The sequence below is a fragment of the Cygnus atratus genome, chromosome 5, assembly GCF_013377495.2.
Source record: "Cygnus atratus isolate AKBS03 ecotype Queensland, Australia chromosome 5, CAtr_DNAZoo_HiC_assembly, whole genome shotgun sequence".
NCBI classification, from domain to species: domain Eukaryota; kingdom Metazoa; phylum Chordata; class Aves; order Anseriformes; family Anatidae; genus Cygnus; species Cygnus atratus.
In genome coordinates, this window is record NC_066366.1 from 28,823,741 (window position 1) to 28,836,338 (window position 12,598).

The window sequence follows — 12,598 nt, forward strand, 5'->3', positions numbered from 1 at the left end:
TCTGTTCTATTCTCAGCGATCTTCCTTAGTGAAATTGGCATTGTCCTTCAATGCAGCCACTGCTTACACTACTCACCCTACAGCAGTGCCTGTGGATTTCCAAGCACTCTGCACCTGGCTGTAATGTAATGTAATTTTGAAGGTCCCTTCCAACCAAACTATTCTGTTGTTATCCTATCCTATCCTATCCTATCCTATCCTATCCTATCCTATCCTATCCTATTTCTACTCTACTCTACTCTTGTAGTCCATTCTATTCCATTCCATTCTGTTCTGTTTTAATTCTGTCCTATTCTATTCTATTCTATTCTATTCTGTCCTATTCTATTCTATTCTATTCTATTCTATTCTATTCTATTCTATTCTATTCTATTCCATGCCATTCTATTCTATCCCATGCCATTCTACTCCATTCTATCCCATTCCATTCTAATTCCATTCCATTCCATTCTACTCTATTCTATTCTACTCTATTCTACTCTTATTCTATTCTATTCTATTCTACTCTCTATTCTACTCTCTATTCTGTTCTATTCTATTCTATTCTATCCCATGCCATTCTATTCTATCCCATGCCATTCTAATTCCATTCCATTCTACTCTACTCTACTCTACTCTACTCTATTCTATTCTATTCTATTCTATTCTATTCTATTCTATCCCATGCCATTCTATTCTATCCCATTCCATTCTAATTCCATTCCATTCCATTCTATTCCATTCTATCCCATGCCATTCTATTCCATTCTATTCCATTCTATTCTACTCTACATTCCACTCCACTCCGACGCTGGGAACAGCACAGCGACCTACACGGGTGGGTGAGCCAACGCAGCGAGGCAACTCCTACCCAGAAGGACCTCAGGTTCATACCGAAAACAAAAACAAACGCAAAACTCCTCGGGGCTCCTTTAAGCCTCCTCCCCGCCCGCCGCGCGCCAGGCCCCGCCCCGCGCGCCGCCGGCCGGCGGCGCGCGGGGCGGGGCCTGGCGCGCGGCGGCGCGCGGCGGCGGGGCGGGACCTGGCGGTGGCGGCGGCGGCGGCGTCGTGGTCGCGGTGGCGGGTCGGGTCCGGTCCGGTGCGGGAGGCGCGGCCGCCCTGCTCCAGCCCCAGCCCCGCAGCCTCCGCCGGGGCCCCGCCGCCCCTCGGCAGCGCCCGGTGAGCGGGGCCGGGAGCGGGACCCGTGGCCGTGCTTCCTTCCTTCCTTCCTTCCTTCCTTCCTTCCGAGGCGGGAGCTGCCGCCGGAGTAAGAGGTGGGGACGCGCGGCTCGGTTTGGTTACGGAGGTTTGCCTCGGGGACCGGGCACGGAGGGTCTCGCGGCGCCCCGTGGCTCCCGGCGCCCTGCAGGCGGTTATGTAACGGTGCCGCCGGCGGCAGCCGCCCGCCGGGCTGTCACCGGTCGTCCCCCGGCGCGCTGGGCGCGGGGCAGCCCCCGGGAGAGCAACGGGGGGAAAAGTTTTTAAACGGGGGGCTTCCGCCTCGTTCATTTGGCGTGCGCTCGGCGCCTGGGTCTCCTCCAGAGCCTGTGCCCTCCGCCGGTGCGCGCCTCGTCCTCCTCCCCTCCTAGGCTGCGCTGCAGGCAGCGGGCACCGGCTCCATCCTGCGTCAGAGCTGCGAGGACAGTGCCTCCCCCTTAATGACCGCTTTTGCGCTTCTCTTCTTTTGTTCTTCCCCGTTTCCTTTCCTATTTCCCCCCCCCCCCCCCCCCCCCCCCCGAGCAGAAGCAGAAGCGATCTAGCGGCAGACCCCGGAGGTGGTGGGGAGAGGGGACTCTCCCCGGCGTGCACCTCTAGTTAGGACTTGCCCGAATACATCAAAGGGAGGCAGAACGCCTCGGCAGAGAGCGATTTGCATGCTGAGCGCCAGGGCTGCTGCAAGCATCGCCGCTTTCGTGTCTGCGGTTCCTCGCGGATTTTGTCCCCCCCACCTCCTCCCCGGGTGTCTTATCGGAAACCTCTTTGCGTGTCCGACTCCGTTTCTTCTCTTCGTGCCGCGCTGGGTTTGTCCCTGTTCCTGCGCAGGGATGATAATTCTTCCCAGCGTTGTAATCGGGCGGCCAGTTGCGGCACTGGCAGCCCTGCAGGTCACGCTCCTGGCTTTTTATAACTTGCGTGCTGCTCCTGGTGAGGGTTTTGTGAGCAAAGCTTCGAGAAGAAAATAAACTTCTTTCTTGTTCGGAGACTCATCTGCCCTATGCAATCCGCTTGTCCTGTTACATAAACGAGTGTTTTACGGAGAAGGGAGTGCTGCCTGGAAGGAGGAAGGTATGTTTCTTTAAGGGGGAGCTGGAATGAAGGCAATGTGCCTGGAAGACCCGTAAGGTAATCTGGCTGCCTTTTTCTGGCTGGCTTTTAAAGCTGAAGGTGGCTGTCATCGCTTCATGGTATTGCCCCTCCTCGTAGAGCAAAGTAGCACATGACAGCGAAGCCACAGCCTCATCCTGGAGCAGTCCCTGTGAAAACCCGGTTGCCCTCGTGCTGCTGCTTTCAAAGGTTTTAGCATATGCAGATGCTTCAAAGCCTGGGAAAGTAATGACCTGTAAGCTGAAATTTCCCAGCTGCGTTACGGGTAGCCGGGGCTTTGGTTCTGCCACCTTCTCGCTGCTGTCATGCAAATCGGCCACCTGTGGTCTTTGAGGAGGGCCCGGTGTCCTTGAGCTGCTCACTTCGCTGCCTCTGCTGAAACAGTTCCCAGGCAGCTACCAGCAGTGTGCATTCAGTGCAGCGTGCGAAGGTGGGCTGAAATGGCTGCTGGAGCTCGCAGGAGCTGCTGGGGGAACCGGCAAGCAGTGGGTACCGAAGTCACTGGAGGTTTGTCCTGCCTATAGTGTAGTGGTTTTGATGGGTTTAGTTCTGTCCTCTGATCACGCCTGCTTCCAACTGCTTTATTCCTGCCCGGAGAACTGCTTCGGCTCTCGGTACGAGCAATCTGTAGTGGTCTTAACCTCGGCTGCTTAGCTGTGCAGCTCCATAGCTGCTTGGGTTTCTGTCTGCGGCTGTTCCCCTTGCATTACTTCTCCTTTTTATCACCGTATTTGCTCACACCACACCTACCGACTGCCCCGCCACCCAGATACGTCTCTTGTTCTGCTTTTGTGAGAAAACAGATGTAAGCTGCTGGCCACCGTCAGCGCAGGGAGGTTTCACACAGCACCCGGAGTCTGTGTCGGGCCACCGCTGTCTTTTTTATTTTTCCTCCTTTCTTCCTTTGTATTTGTTCTCGCTAATCTGAGACCTTCCCAGAGCAGCCTGCAAGGATCTGCGTGAAAGGTCAGTTTCTCACAAGTCTTCTTCCTCCAGCGTTTTCCAGCCTGCTTCCTGCTGATCTCTTTGCCTGCTACAGGGGCTCCCCGTGGCCGCTGAGCCCCGGTAGGCTGCAGCACCAGCTGATCCCAGCTCATCGGGCTTCTGCAGGCTGCCCTCCTGAAAGGTTTGGGGGCAGGGGGCAGCAGGGGTGGATTTCTGCTTTAGGAGCACGTCAGTAGAGACATGCGGGTGTTTCCTAGAGCAGGAAAGGGGAAGACTTCATGCATGTGTAGCAAAGATGTTTGCTTGTAGTGTGGTATCAGTCGCAGTGGATTTCTCTTGCCAGAAATATAGTAGTCTCTAATTATGTTTATCCAACCATCGTGACAAGTGTCAGGTCTCTTGAAATGGCATCGTACACATTTAATCTGTTTTGAAGCTGTTATGGGTGCAAATGGAATTACTCCAGGTGCAGTGATTTAACCCCCAACATAGGGGTAGTAGCTGGGGACAGGTAGATGACTTCAGCGAAGCGCTCTGTCTTTCAGTCCTTCTGTGTAATTCACCAGGCTTTGCCTGACAGTATTTTCCTTGACTCTGCTAGCAGGCTTCTTTGCTGAACAGAGTTGCAAAAGGTGATCTTAAGCTTAACCAGTGGAGACACTTGTTATAAATTTCAGGAAGAGAGCTTCTGTGTGTAGCAAGAAATATTTGCACCAGCGTTTGTGTGCTGTTTGCTTTGGTACCAGCAGTGGAAACTGGTGCTCTCTCTCAGGAAGCGTAGTGTTTTCACTCTGTGGTGCAGGCTGCAAGCTGGGTGTTTTCAGACAGAGCCGAGTGATGCTAATAAAGAGAATTTTTCTTGTGGTAATGCCCGAAGCATTCTTTGGGAACGTGTAGCTTCCAGGCTGACCCGTGCATTTTTTTTTTTCCTTTGAAGGCTCCCAAAGAACAGTAACAGCCTGGCCTATTGTTTGCTTCCTAATATATTTGTTTCAAACTGATGGTATTTGTGATAATTCAAGACAGCTTAATAAGGAGGATCATGCTACAGAAGAGCTGCAGGATCAGAAGTTGGAGGTATAAAACTCCTACCTCTTGCCCTTGGCTTCCGCTGCCCCCTTCCCCCAGCTTCTGGCTTTCTCTGCCGAAGCTCTGAACAATGGGCAGGCTCTGAAAGTGGAGCACGCACTGAGAACCTTCTCCACAGCAAAAAGGATCAGTGTGTCTCGTGTCACTCTGGTGATTCCCCAAGGGAAACGGCAAGCGTGGCAGCCAGCCCACCCAGCCGTAAATTCCCTTCCCTGTCGCAAGCGAGCAGTAAGTGGAAGGGGATGTTCGTCCCCTCTGCAGCCGTAACCTGCTAGGCAAGGTGAAATCCAGCCTTTGGAGTTGGTAGGAGCAGGGTAAAGGGGAGCTGCCTTCTGGAAGCCTTTGGGGGAAACACTGCATCGTATTTATGCTGTGAACTAGAACGGCTTTCGGTCTAGCACTGTAACCTCACTTGCTCTGTGAATGACTTTTGCTCATAGATGCTTGAACTTGCTAGGCTGAAGTGTGCTCCATTTTAACCTCCTGCTCAGAAGTGAAGTGGGTTTAATACCATCTCTGTCCTTAGCTTACACTTCTTCAAAATGGTTCTGGCTTTTTTTTTAAGCTTTAAAACTGTTCACGTTTTCCCTCAACTCACTTTCCTGTCGTTTTGTAGTTCAACGTTTCTGTGGTTTGCTGCTGCTCCTGGTTGTCTCTTGCATTGGTTTAATGGGGCTTTGTAATGAAGTGAGCGGGAATTGAAACAGTCTCTGATCAAACCCAAGTTTGAATCTTGCTTGGGGATGAAGATAGGTGAACAAAGAAAATCGCTTTGGAATATTGGATCGCTCTGCAGGACCGTTAGAGAACATATATTTTAAGAGGGAAATCCTGTTGATATTTTGGTCTTTTAAAAAAAAAACTGATTTCTGTAAGTGAGCTTGAGAGAGTGATGTTCTTATGCTGTAAAAAAAAAAAAAACAACAACACAGACCTTTCAATAGATGATTTGAACCTTGTCTCATTTTCAACAGTAGCTGTTAAGGTAACTTTCTTTGAAAGGACCTGTAACTTGTATGCATAGTTCTAAATTAATTAAATGCTTGAATGTCCTTAATCCTTTTAAAATGTTTGTGATTTTTTTCTTTGTAAATAAATTCTGAAAAGTTCTCAAGGACTATACTGAAGCAGCCTGCCCTGATACAATCACATTAAAACCCCTTTAAGTGAGGAGAGAGGGGAAAAAAATGTATAGTGGGTATGTGTTGCTCTCTAATGATCCCAGATGTGAAAGAAAATTGATGTGCAGTGAAGAAGACTTAACAGTAATTTATCCTGTGCAGCGTGTGGGTACATCATACTTGAAAGCTGAGGCAGAAACTGCTGCAAAAATAGCCTGTATAGGTTTTCCCTCAGTGTCGGTACGTGGCCTGAGGAGAACCCCTTTTGTACCGCGACACTGGCCTGCGAGGGCGACTGACGTCTCTGCTTAAAAAAGAGAAGTGCAGAAAGTCCAGAGCATCACTCTGAGGGTATAAAACCTTCACTCCGGGGGTGTAAAACCTTCACGTGCACACCTGCTGCTGCATGTGCCACTGATGGCCCGGTGGCTGCACGTGGGGGGACCACGCTTTGAACCCAGCTCCTCTCCAAGGCTCCTCGCTCCTTTTGAAAGTGTAGAAGGGGCATCCTGCTTGCTTCAGGAGGTGAAGGCTCCTGCTTTTCCTGTAATTAAAATATAACGGTATGTCCTTATAAAACTTCAGCATCATTGCAAAAAGCTGTGTGATCCTGAAATGCTGCAAGCTGCTTCTGTGATGTGCAATAAAAAGATGCTGGAAATTTGAGAGCAAAGGCTGTAAAACCGTACAACTCTACTAATAGAGATGTGTTCTTTTTCGTGGGTAAGGGGAGCTGGGTTGTATGATCAGGGGTTGTGTGTTTTGGTAAGCTTATGATAACTTGAGTGAGAGACACAAAGAGGAGCTTGCTAGGCTTGCTTTTAATTTCATTAGCTGTGGGACCAGCTCCAGTCAGCTTGTGGTTTGCTGCAGGACTTGCATGCTTCTGAAACTCACTAAGTTGACATTTAAATAATGTCACGTTTCATTAAATAATGGGACGTTTAACAAACAAGATCTTTAAGCAGGTGAGACAGAAATTGCTTCTTCCAGCTGCAGAGCTTTTACTTTCGCTTTTGGACACTCAGCTTGCCCAGTTCACCGTCAGATGCTGTGCTTTCCAAAGCAGAGAAAGTTTCCTGGTCACCTTATTAATAACCGCCTTTTCTTTTCACCTCTTTGAAATGTTAGTATTAATCCTGAAATAAAAGGGTGGGGGGATAAGACACTGTAAGTTACACCTGTGTTTTTCTGGTTCCACAGAAGTAAATATCCTTTCTCCTATGCTTGTTTGGGAAGTACGTGCAATTTGTGGTCACTATTTTTTTTTCCTTTGTAGAAGTATGTGTGTGTATCTGATAGCTGGACTTGATGCAATTCTAGTTTGTGTATTTTGGGTAACTTTTCTCAGAAGTTTCAGTCCCATCAAAAAAAATTCATGAAGCTTGGATACTGCTGAAAAACTTCTTTCAGTAACTCTCTGCTGTGCTTGAAACTGTGATCCATTCCCCTCTTGAGGTTTTTAAATGGGTTGTGTGAGGGTGGTGTTGAACGTTCTTTGTGTATAACTTGTGCCGTAAATCTCAAACCCAGATAAGAATTTTGTGGGTAATGCCTGAATCGAGCATATCTGCGTGCCTGTGTCCTAAAAACATAATAGAACTGCTTCTACCCACAGCTTTGTGACTCTTTTATGTGAGAGGACCCTTCTTATCCCTGATATATATATATTCATAGCTGATACTTACTTTTTTGTGCATTCCTAGGTGTGCGAATCAACCTATCATCACGGAATCATCACTTTTCTCATACTGACTTGACAACTGTTGGATGCCAGCTTGTGTCAACACCAGGTAAGATGAAAGTTAATGTGCTTACTTTTTTTTTCCCCTTTGCTTTTTAAACTTTTGTCCAAATGCCGGTGACTTTTCCCTAAAGTCACGCTGTGCTGCCTTCCATATTCTTCTACTGTGACAAGACATCTGTGTGCTGCTAGCATTAGTTCCTGTTTCGAAATCTAGTGTTCTGAAATGCCTTATTAGGAACTGACTCCTTTATAGCCTAGCCATGCCTCAGCCTTTTTTCTGATACCTCTGTAACCTGTTTTTTATGCTGTTTGGCTATCACAACTATCACAAGATGTTTTTTTCCTGGTGTTCTTTACCCCTTACCACTCCTTGGCTTTGTTCTAGAAGCTGTTGACCTCCTTTGTCTTCTAGAGTTAACCTTGCGTGATAAGCCACCTGTACTATCTGATCTTTTCCATAGAACAAAAAATATTTTTTTTGTGTGTGTGTGCCTGCTTCCAAATGCTATTGTTGAAAAGCTATCGCTGAAGGATCTTGTGTGTGTTTTTTTTTTTTTTTTTTTTTTTTTTGTGAATCAGTGGCAAGAAACTACCTGGATATGTCTTTCAAAGTACTAAACGTCAAGCTGTTCTTTGGACCTTACCCTTTGGACTTTTTTTTAAGAGAAGGGATGTATATTGAGCAGGGGGGAGTAAATCCCTCTAATGCTCTCAACAAGGTTATTATTCAGTACTCTAGGAGAGTCCTAGTGCTGACGGAACTAATGCGAGCCTTTGTCCTGATGCTAATAAGAATAGGGATAATTCCTCCCGTTCCTCCCTCTTCCCCCAGATCCTGCTAGCAGTGATGAGGCATAAGTTCCTTGGCTACCTCTTGCTGTGCTGGCCTGTTGTCCTTGTTTCCTGCAACAGCTACCCTGAGTGCAAAGGCTTAACGTGAGTTTTGAGGGGTCTCGCTAGGAGTGCTCACTGAAATCTTTAGAGATTTTCTGGATGCTCCCGAGAGGTACTTGTACACTTCGCTTAAAGACACATCTTGGTGGATGCGTGTGTTTATTTTTCATGTTGTTGTGTGAGAAAATAGCTTTTTGTTGATGAAAGATATATTGGGCTTGAACGTAGCGGCATCCTTTGTTACATGTTGGAACATGCGACTGAAGAAATGTAAGTAGGCACGTAGGTGAAACTTAGAAGGCGTTTTTCCTTTTGTCTCTTTTCTCCTTCCTTGGCAAGAGCAAACAGGTATTGTTTCTCAAATGTTTTTAAATACCCTTAAAGAGACTAACTTTTGATCATGACTCCAAAGGCCTCTAAGTTTTTCTAGGAGGAATGTATATGCAAGCTATATATTGTTTTATTTTACTTATTATGTATTTTATGTTTATGTATTTATGTTTATGACAATGATCTTCTCCCAGTCTAAAGATTACCTGCATAGCAGTAGAGAGAAGAACTTATATGCCAGGCATATAGTGAAATATGACTGCATTTAATTTAACAGAAAAATAGTTTACTAAAAACCATGCCTTTTCACCAACTTCTGTTTGTGGCTATGGGCAGGAGGTTGTAGTGAAGACACTGGATAGGGCTGGTGTGGAAGGTCAGACAAAGGTGTTAGGAAAATAGCTTGCAGGTCAAGAAAGGAAGGGTTGAAGTCTACCCAGTTAGCCTCTTTAGCCTTTTCTCAGCAGTACAAAGCTGAGGGGAAGATCATCTTTGTGCTTCCAAAAGCAAGTCTCCTAGCACAGCTGCTTGGTTTGTGATAGCGGGTTCTCTGGGGATAGTTGGTGACAATCCTCAGTGGATAATCTGTCCTGAGTCCGGCTGAGCTGGCCTTCTGGTGAACTTGTAAGGGGGTTTGCTGTCTTTCACTAGGGACTGTTCTCCCTGCAGGGTGTTTTGAGACCCTCTTTAGTGTCAGTATTGAATAGTGGGACAGGAGGGATTTAGACAGACTAAAGAGCTTCCCTGGAAGACAGAAACCGAGTGCATCCGCTCAGCTAGCAGATGTGTATCAGCCCAGTGTTTTGTTTTGATGGAGCTTTTTTCTTAAATGCAGAGTTGAAAAGGCATGAAGTGATGAATCTGTCTTTTCAAACTGCATGTTTTTGGTCTATGCAGATGAAGTCTAGGTAAGCTGAACTCAAAGCATGTGAAAGAGTACTGGGGAGGAGAGAGGCATCTTCTGATGGGGCCTATCTGAGGAGACTGATTTAAACTGTTTGGGGCTGGGAGTCCAGAGCCAAAAAAAACTTACTTTTTGCTAGTGACTGTACACAGGTGAGGAGACCAGTGTGGCTCCCTGAAGTGAACTTGCATGGAAGCATTAGCTGCAGGAAGAGGTTTATGAGCACTTCCAAAGAGGAATTTTTCTATGTTCGATTCTGTTGACCTTCTGATGCATATGTGTGGCTGGGCTTTATCTTCTTTTCTTTACACTCAGTTGGCCTTTGCAGGGCGTTTCCTGGGAATGAGAGCCCTGTGCTTACAGTTATTAATCTTCTATCACTTCTCAATGTAATGTTCGTCTTGTATGATACGAAACAGTCATCCTGAAATGGGGTGGAGGTGTGTGAGAGAGAAAGAACTTGAGGTTGCAGTACAGAAGACAGGATTCCTCTTTCCTGTTATTTTTACCCTGTGAAGTGAGAACAGAAGGGAGATTGCAGAAGGCATTTCTGAACAGACCCTATTCAGAGTTTCCCATAAGGCCTCGCATGTTCTCTAGCCTGCACTTACATGTCTGTTTCCCCCGTGTCTGCTCTATCAGTGTGGGACATGGAAAGCCTAATGCCCAGGTATGTGTATCAGTGCTGTCTGCTCTGCTGTGGGCTGGTGCACACCATCTCTCCATATATACCTATAGACTCTTCTTGGTTTTAATTTTTCATCCGTATTTATCCCTTACTGGGAAGCTAGAGCTTTTAATTAGCATAGTTTAGCTATTAACTAACACATCGAGGGTCAAGCTGGGTGGTGATACGTGTCTCACCTCACCTCTGGGTGGGAGGTGGGACTCAGCACGACCTGAGGGTGGTATTTCCCCTCCGAGTTGGGTGGGGAATCATGCTCCTCATTTGTATGCTCCCTAAAATGAGCTGTGGTGAGGCAACCTGGGTTCATGTGAGTTGTATAGCTTGACTTGTTTCTCCTTTACAAAGAGGGGTCCTTCACATAAAGGTACTTGGGGGAATGGGTGTCACCCATGTCCTTGCTGTGTCTGTTCAAAGAAATCAGCAGTATGGTTGGTCTGCCATTCACTTGTCCGAATCCTCTCTTTTTTCCAACAGGAAGGGCTCTGCAGCATGATAAAAAGCAGACTTCTCTGGTTCAGCAAATCTGTCATAAAAGTAGCAAGAAAAGACAGCTGTTTGCTAATGGGCATCATAGTTATTGATGTGTAACTTATATAGAGGGGTTTTGGGAGCAGAAACTCACCTCGGTGTTGGTAGAGCAGCAGTTTTATGGCAGTGAGAGTCTGGGAGGAAGTCATCGATGTGAAATATTTATCTGAAAAACAGCTTGTTACAGAAACCTGTTGTAGTAAATCTCCTGTTTGAGAGGTATGTCACCCGAAGATAGGTCTGTTGCAGTGTAGGTTGAAATCTGTCATTGCCTCTTTTTTTTATATGGATGATTTGCAGGAGGTGTTTGTTAGATTGTTCAGAAAAACTTGGGTTCTTTTGAACTAAAACGAGGCTGCCTTGTATAATGTGTGAGGTAGAACAGGCAGATGGGAAAGGAGATGTGTATGCACACAAGACTTTTGAAAGGGACTGAACTCTGAAGTTGGAAGAAATTGAAGCATTTGAGCCACTGAACGTTAAACAGTTGGCACTCGTGCTTCTGGATTCTCTCAACCTGGATGCGAAGATGATGCCTGGATGTGTGCTGCCTCTTGTAAGTCCCTCTCTGTTGCCTGGCTTGATCTGCATACCTGTGCCCATTCTTCTCTGCCATCTCCAGCAGGGTGCTAGTGCATTGGTAGGTGCTGACTGAAGAGGAGGATTTGAATCAGAAATGCTGCTTTTTGCAGAATTGTGCATTTGCTGCAGCCTCTCTAAGTGTTATTCCAGACAAGCCTTACTGAATTTAAGACATGATTTCTCTGAGGTACTTAGTGACAAGGAACCATATTTGCTAAAGCAAGCTGGTATGTAGCAGTCCTCCTCCAATGTGCATTTGACTGTGGCATAACAGGTTCCTGCTGTCTCAAGTGTACATTGTTGTGTTTTTTTTATTGCAAGTGTTTAACAGGCTCCAAGTACATAGAGGAATTTTGCACCACCTTTCTATGTAAAGTGGTACTTGAAGCTATTGTGAGATATTATTTGGCTTAGGAAATACAGCACCTTAACAAGGACAAGCACATATCCTGCATTCTATGTGGGTGTAGACGTAGGTGCTGTCTAGCACCTCAGAAAAGTTCAAAGCATCACCACTTTCTTCACTTTTAGAACTTCATGCTAGGCGCTCAGTTCATATAACGCCCACAGGTGGGAGATTTTATAGAATGGATGCAGTAAGGAGTGCAGAGTTTCTTCTTTTGTTGTTCAAGACATGAAGAACAATATTAAATGTAAAAATCAATAAGTTCTATCTAGATTTTTTTTCTCTAGGACTCATGATCACCTTAGCATTCCTTCTGTGTCCTTTTTGGATACAGAGCCAAAATTGTTGTACGTGATGGTAGTAGAATTTGCTGTAAGTGTAGCAGGCAGCCCGTTTTTCAAGTAGAGGCAACTTTTTGGAGAAGGGTGAGGCTAAGGAGGAGCTGATAAGATAATTTAAGCAGGCCTTTTGAAGCTGGCTTAACTCATTAGTTATGCTGAGATGAGCCCATGAATTCAGTAGTGTTATTTCAGACCTGCACCCTGAAGGCGATTGTTACAGTCTGTATGTGATGCGTGAAAGACTGCTGTGGAAATGCTCTCTCCTTTTCAGAGAAGAGAAATAAAATAAGAATATTGGAAATAGAGTACATGGAGTCCCTTGGTGAGTGTGCTCAGCAGTATGTGGTGCTGAGCCTGCCACCCAGGAATCGGATGCTGAGAAGGGTATTTAAGTTACAGTGCTTATGAAAACAGACAGCTCAGGAGGCTCTATTAGCCTTTAAGGAAACAAACAAGGGAGGTTAGGAAAGGTGATTAGTACAGGCAGCATTAATGCAGGCTTTGCACAGTGCCATGCATGTTGTGTGGCTGTTGCCTGGGCTTCTCTGCGTGCTTCCTGCCAGTCAAAGCCTCTGGCATCTGCAGGAAATGGAGCAACGAGCTGGGTGAGCTCATTGATTGCATGAATTTTTTCACAGTAGATCAATTTCCTTAGCTCTGTGTCTGTCTGTAATTGAGATGTACTCTATAGTGTGCTAGGCAGTGCTCTCAGACGGGGA

The 12,598-nt window shown here is 46.4% G+C and overlaps 1 protein-coding gene across 7 annotated transcripts in view; it reads left to right on the top strand.

Annotated features, from left to right (window-relative positions):
- Positions 1–1,064: 1,064 nt before the first annotated feature.
- SUSD6 (sushi domain containing 6) overlaps positions 1,065–12,598 on the top strand; it is a 78,056-nt gene continuing 66,522 nt past the window's right edge. For 3 of the 7 annotated variants that reach the window (XM_035539085.2, XM_035539082.2, XM_035539083.2), the window contains exons 1-2: positions 1,066–1,253; positions 7,166–7,252. The gene's annotated coding sequence lies outside the window, so the exon portion shown is untranslated. Of the gene's footprint in view, positions 1,254–1,788; positions 2,266–7,165; positions 7,253–12,598 lie in introns of those variants that run through there. The other 4 variants (XM_035539081.2, XM_035539092.2, XM_035539086.2 and 1 more) reach the window with 3 other exon arrangements.